Source organism: Chelonia mydas, chromosome 2 (genome assembly GCF_015237465.2).
Source record: "Chelonia mydas isolate rCheMyd1 chromosome 2, rCheMyd1.pri.v2, whole genome shotgun sequence".
Taxonomy (NCBI): domain Eukaryota; kingdom Metazoa; phylum Chordata; order Testudines; family Cheloniidae; genus Chelonia; species Chelonia mydas.
The window spans coordinates 92420762-92427993 of NC_057850.1; the positions used below are offsets into that span (position 1 = coordinate 92420762).

The 7232-nt window shown below is 44.2% G+C and overlaps 1 long non-coding RNA gene across 1 annotated transcript; it reads right to left on the reverse strand.

Moving 5' to 3' along the window:
• Nucleotides 1-290: 290 nt before the first annotated feature.
• On the reverse strand, nt 291-6249 carry LOC122464257. The gene is made up of 3 exons (XR_006288202.1): nt 6239-6249; nt 4972-4977; nt 291-490 (listed from the first exon to the last, which is right to left on the reverse strand). It is a non-coding gene; the product is annotated as an uncharacterized LOC122464257 (long non-coding RNA).
• Nucleotides 6250-7232: the final 983 nt, after the last annotated feature.

The window sequence follows — 7232 nt, forward strand, 5'->3', positions numbered from 1 at the left end:
TGTTAGAGGGCATTCCCCTCACCTTCCCAGTTCCCTGGTTCCTGTCACACAGACAGCAAGTAGCAAAAGACCAGAAGTCCCAAGTGCAGACAATGCGATGTTTATTGAGGTTAGTTCCAAACAAGCGTATCCATAGCTTTACACACCAGCAGAGTGTTTCCCAGTGTTCCGTTCCCAGCCCTGACACCGCAGAGCATTTACCCCATATCCCCCTTGTCAGCTCTGATGCTGCAGAGCCTTGCCTGTGTCCCCATTCTCCATTCCCTATTCCCCAGTCTCCATTTTCCCCATTCCCACCTCTTCCTTCTTAGCAGGCCCAAATATACCTGCAATGCACGCCCACAGTCCCACTCCTTACAACTTAGGGTCATGTTCCATTTTGGGTCTGGGGTCTTCATCCCACACCTTTTTTACCACATGGGAGGGGTAAGGTGTGAGGTTGTTCTCCGGTCAGGGACAGGCATTTCTTTGGTCTTTTAGTATTTTATACCTCCCCCACCAACAAGCCCCTTTGCCCCTCCTGACTGGTTGCTTGACTTTGCCTTGAGATAGGTGTTGAGGCAATCTTAAAGTGTGCTGTCCCGTAACACTTCAACTGCTCTTATCTGTTCCCATTGTACTAACAAATCCAGTTGACTAGACTGGAGCAACATAATAGCATCTTTGTCCCTTGTTTACACATTTTAGTATAAGAGTCAAACCCAAAATTCTATCTCAGGCTAACAAACAGACCTATATACTATACTATATACCTATATACTAACAGTTGAATATCCACTATTCAGTTGATAGATTATTTTACATGCCAGTGAAATCATTCCTTGGCCTTCAAATTGTAGAAACTTGCAACACTAGTACAGTTGCATTTTGCTGCAAAACTTTAATAGGGAAAGCCAAAACATTTTATTTATTATTATTTTTTATATTGTACAACATGTACAAACCTCAGTAACTTTGCTGCAATACTTTAACTGGGAAGGCCAGGGGAAGAATGCTACTGAGTCACTTCCCCTTTGAAAGCAGTGTAAGCATCTACCACTTTATCTGCACCTGTAAGTCTAAATATTGCAATTCTGATTCATTATCTTGCACTCTTCATATTAAACACAGTAACATCTGATTATACTTATAGAAAATGCACAAAAAGGGCCTGATCCTATGACACCCTGGATGCCTCCAGGAACGGGTGTGCTGGTTCTCACCAACTTGCAGGGTCATGCCCAAAGAATTTGAGATGTGCTATCCTTTTACTACAAAGGCAGTCTGTGAGATGAGGTTACTGATCCTGGGTAACAAGCATATAGCAATTCTCAAAATGCTTGGCTATCACAATTGGTTTTATAAGTAGGGCAGGCCTAGTGGATTCATTTTAAAATGATATACGGTAGCCTCCGAAGATTCAGTGCCGGACATCATCAGAAATGTTAAAGCAGTTGTGTCAATTTACAGGACCCAAAAACTAGTCAGAATGTACAGATTTTTTCCCCTTCCCTTGACACATGCCCTACACTGAGATTTGGGTGTGGCTGGCTCAGGATACAGTTTTTCTGCCTTTGCACCTGCAGAAAATGTGCTTCTGCAAGGAGAAATCTCTGCCAGCCATGCACAGCCAGAATTGTTCCAGCATGTGATCCTCCAGTCCTGAGTTCATTCACTTGCCCCAACCCACCTCCTAATATTCTTTGGAAATGTTACCATGCAGAGGATTCTTACAAAGCATTACATGTACCCCTCCCCCCCGAAAATCCAATTGCGTCCATTCTGCTGCCAGCAAGCATTCTGCTTCTGCGAGGTAAGGAAATGATTTGCCTCGTAATACCACATACTCTTTTCTTTTCAGGTCACACGTACACAAAATCATAGTCTTTTAAACAGCAAACTACAGGTAGAGAGATGTTCAAGGAGTAAAATCTTACATGCACAAAGGCTGTTCTCGATTTCCTCAAACACCTTTCGGACTGGGAATAAATAAATCTACAGCACTAAATCATAAAGCCAATTGGCAAATTCCCTGTTTATCCAGAAAGCATGGAAAATGTGCTTGCCTTCTATTTGCTCTATGTACCAAAAATCACATTACTATTTTACTTCACTGATGGTTATAGTGACCTCAGGCCAATAGGTTTCAGAGTGGTAGCCATGTTAGTCTGTATCAGCAAAAAATAACGAGGAGTCCTTGTGGCACCTTAGAGGCTAACACATTTATTTGGGCATAAGATTTCATGGGCTAGAACCCACTTCATTAGATAATTTCTCCCTACTGTTACTCACACTTTCTTGTCAACTGTCTGTAATGGGCCACTCTCTTACCACTTCAAAAGTTATTCTTCCACCCTTGGTATCCTGCTGTTAATTGATTTATCTCATTAGACTGACCTCACACTTGTTAAAACAACCCCTGTCCTTTCATGTATTTATACCTGCTCCTGTATTTTCACTCCATGCATCTGATGAAGTGGGTTTTAGCCCACGAAAGCTTATGCCCAAATAAATTTGTTAGTCTCTAAGGTGCCACAAGGTCTCCTCGTTATTCAGGCCAATAGTCATCAAGCAACATTACCCTTAACTAAAATTAAGGCCATTTCTACTATTACTGACATAAGAAAATATGAAGTGGGAAATGAGTCAAAACAAGAAATTTTTGAGCTTAAGTTGGGGACCTTCTTGTAACAGAGTCACTTTTGTTATTACAGAATATGATATTGCACCCAAAAATCTAGCTAAAAGAACAGTATTGAGGTTGCAAAGTCAATCACTCCAAAGTTAAGAAATGCCAGAATTAATATTACCTGCACAACCTTAATTCAGCCTCCTTGTGCATATGCATTATAAAACAGGTCCAGATCCTCAGCTGGTATATCAAAGTTAATGGAGCTATAGAAATTTACAATAGTTGAGGATCTAGCCCACAGTCTTTCATTACATGACTACATATGTTATTTCTAAAGGACCCCTGCCTCAGTCAGTGAGCCCACAGGGCAGGGTTCAGGAATTAAAATGGTTGACTATGCCCTTTATCTTAATCATTCAGTGTGTGTCCCCATATCTAATTTACTATACACCATCCAACCTGCACTGATCATATTATTCATTTTCTCAAGGGCATTTCAATAGTGTCCTGTCCATCTGAGCGTCACAAACATTAATACACTTAGCCCGTGAAGTAGGAAGAAAGTGTTTTTGTTTTGTTGTTTTTTTTCTAACTGATATGGAGTATGAAATGGAGGCACAGGGAGATTATGGCCAGAACTTGCAAAAGCTCCACTAATTGTGAAGAAAGCAAAGTGTGCCCCTGCGGGCATTCTGTGCCAAAAAAATAAATATTCTGTGCCAAAGAATTAAAAATTCTGTGCCCAATATTTTAAAATGCTGCACATTGTATTTGGCAAATAAATGTGGAGACTCCAGCATGGCATTGGGGAGCACAGACCACCAGCTGCACAGAGGTGGGAGATCACTGTGCAGCTCCCCCCACCGGGCCATGGACTCAGCGGTGAGGCTGCACCCAACATGAGACAGTGCAAAGACCAGGTCTGCTTCAGAAACACCCCAGGGCCCTGCCTCTCCATGCCGGGTACATCAGGTGTGGGTAGGCAGGCTCAGCAATGCAGGATTCACATGTGGAGTTCCAGATGTTGGGGGAGTGGGGCTAAAGGGCTGGGGATCCGTGTGCAGCTGGTTGGAGGTTGATAGGATGGGGATCCGGGTGCGTGTAGCTTATCGGGGTGGTCCAGGTGCAGGAGGAGTGGGGCTAATAGGGGGAAGTTTGGCTGTGCGGGGGGGTGAGGATTGGTGGGAGGGTCTGGGTATGGCGGGAGTCGATGCACGGGAGTTGGTGGATGGGGGAGCAGCTCCCTGTACAGTGATCCCTCCCTCTGCAACTGAGGAGCGATGGGGAGGGATGGTTGCAGAGCTTCCTGTAGCTGGGAGGAGAAATCTGGGGGTGGGTCTGACATGGCCCTGGATACTGTGCAGAAGTCCCGTCCTCCTCAACCCAGCTGGGACTAGCACCTAAGCCAAGCTCAGGGTAGGAGCCACCAGCCAGGTCTTCTCCGGTCCCGCCCCCCTGCTCCACAATGATTTACCTTTCTGCCAGCTGCCCAGGGCACCCAAAACATACTGGTGGGGAGGGTCGTATGACCACTCTTGTGTCTTCCCTTTGCTTCCCTGTTAGAAAGTCATTTTTCTGCAGGGAAGCAAAGAAATCTGTGGGGGAAATAAATTCTGTGCAAGCACAGTGGTAAAGAATTCCCTCAGGAGTATATGTGACTTGTCCAAGGCTACACTATAAGTATGTGGCAGAACTAAGATTGTAACTCGGGATCTCCTGATTCCCAACCCTTTGCTCATGCTTTCAGGCTACATTGCCTTACTACTGGAGATGCTGAGCACCCACAGCTTCAGTTGCAATTTTGAGTGCTCACAACTTCTGAAAACTAAGTCCCAGATAAACAAAGGTACTTAGGCCCCTACATCCCAGTGCTGGTTCCACTACAATCCACAAAACTCCTGTTGAATCTGGTAGTTGCCTAAGCTCTCTTGGTGCCTAACTTTTCAGGCTGAAAGTTCCCTACCTACCTAAGTTTCTGCCTATAAGCATGCAACTGCAGCCTTCTGACAGGTGCTTGGACACTATCTCCTGCCTATGCCCCAGAGTGATTCACAAACCAGAGGAAGATAGATGTTCAGCAACCTAAGTTGTGTTTGTAGCCCAGTCCAGTAGGTGTGCTCGAAGCTGCCTACCAGATTGGGTCATATTTAAAATCTGGCCAGAGGAAGTGCTGGTGGTGGCAACCTTATAACCATTAGCCCAATGGTTAGAGCACTTGCAGGGGGTATAGGAAATCCAGGTTAAATTCCCCCTCTCTCTGCCAGAAGTAGGGGGGTGAAAGAATTTAAATGGGAGAACTCCCACATCCCAGGCAAGTGCTCAGACCACTGGGCTATAGGTTATAAGATGGGCCCAATCACCTTCTCCTCTTCCTGTAGAAGCTACACAGAGTTATTCTTTCTCACTAGCCCAATGACTATTCGAGTACGTATTCACAGTGGAACAGTCATTTGGCCAGAGAGAGCGAGAGCATAAAAACGGGACTGCAGTCGGACTCCAATCTAGGAGGCAGGAGACCTCAGGTCTTGTCCCTCTGCTCCAATCATTCTTTCATTATTTATCCCAAGTGGAACAACTTCTACAAGAGACATTGAGGGAGTCCCACATCAAAATATCCTATAGGTCAGTAGTTAGAGCACCCTCCTAAGACGAGTGGGACACACCTTGTTCAAATCTTTTCTCCCCCTCTGGCAGAGAAAGGGTAATTGAACCTGGGATAAAAGTTATAAGGTGAATGGTGGCAGTTCCTTCTTTTTCTACTACTATATAGAGTAAGGCAGGCACCTAACTTGTTCTCACAGGAAATGCTTTACACACATAAGCCTCCAGGGGCCAGGTTTCCATTCATGGATCGCTAGAAGAGCTAAGCATCTCCCTGCAGCCCAGGTTTAGATGCTTGTCTCTGAGAGAGAGGAAGGGTTTAGGAGACTTCCCCCACGCCCATCCCCGACATCTCCCCTGGCCAGCTTAGTTGTCTCCTCACCTAGCATGATGGCTTTTGGAGATAACATTATTAGGCACCTTTCTCTCCCAATTCATTGTATAGGAAGCCTAGGCACCGAACTCAGGCTTTGTGGATCAAAGTGTTGTTTATGTGATATTCGAGGCACCGTGATGCTCAGTGTTGCAACAGCAAACTCCATAGAGTTCTACCCTAAGCATCTCAAACTGATTACCCATAAAGCAGTGGACACATAGCTAGTAGCAACTTGCTTCAATGACTTCTCCAGAACTCAAATCTGAGCCAAGGATAGAACTAAATTCTCCTGAGTGATATTCAACTGCCTTAATCAGAAACTATCCTTTCTTTTCTTGCAATCTCCTGCCTCATTCATTACATACCTTTCAACTTCTGTAACAAATGAAGCAGAGTTTCATAGCCAACGACCTCATTCATCCCATCATCCTAATTCATTCACTGAACGCTATTCATCCCATGTAATGAAATGGGGACCATCAGCAGTACAACACAGACTTCCAACACTTGAGTTGGAGTGCCAGCAGGGGTAAGCTGTTATTCCACGTCCCAGCCACAAGAGTAGGATATAGTATTCCTATTGATTACAATGGGAGCAGGGTCACACACATAGTCAGGAAAGGAACACAGACCTTTATACACTACACTACCCACTAAGCCCGGGTTCACAAATCATTCTGACTTGGGTTAGCAAGCATGGAGGACCAGAGTCCTAGGATCCCCTGCTAGAGGGCTGGGTAAGAGCCTGAGTCCCACTGAGATTCGAGTCCAAGCCAGTCATTTTGCAGTGCGGGCACAGGTCAAGCCATCAGAAGGCCTGCACAGTGCAGTATGGACACACTAGCATGACGGTGAGCCCTGGGTCCAGAAATTGTTACTATGGGTTTACAATATAGCCTGGTTGCTCAAGTGCAGGCTTGGAAACACCGACTCCCTAAACCTGAGTCCCACAGACCTGGGATTACAATGCAGTGTAGACATGTGGCCAGAAAAATATATCTCATTATGTTAGATAGAGAACAGTCCTCTTTTTGCCTCATTGTCTGGAGCGCTCCATTTTTAAATCTCTAGTATCTGGCTAAATGCTTTTTTTTTTTTTTTTTTAAGAATGATTTTTTTTATGAGGTATAGAGGTTATACTGAAGTTATTTTCCAGAGTTTCTGCTTGTCCCTTGAAGTGGAAATAGTTATCAGTTTTCGATTGCCTCAAACATACGTGATATATGTGCTATTATTTTTGCTTTGCAAATATCAACTTGATTACATGCATTTGGTTTGGCTTTCCTTTAGAATAGTAAACAAAGAACAGAAATTGATTGTATACTTAGCTGAACTATTGCATAATCCTGATAAGACTTGAGTGTAAAATCTTTGGGCAAAGGGGGTAAGGATAATCTGTAAGAAGGTTAACATATACCTCTGAGCCACAGCCTTATGGCTACTTTGGAAGCAGGATACCAGATTAGATGGATCTATGATATGGGAGTTTAATTCCTCTGCATTTCTAAACTACAGACTTTCCTCTTCCCTGAGATGTTGCAGTAAAAATGGCACATATTATGCAGAAGTGCAGAAGGAAAAACAGGCCTTCGGTGAAAAGGACATCAACCATTTTTATTCAGCAAGAATAGATATAAAACTTCC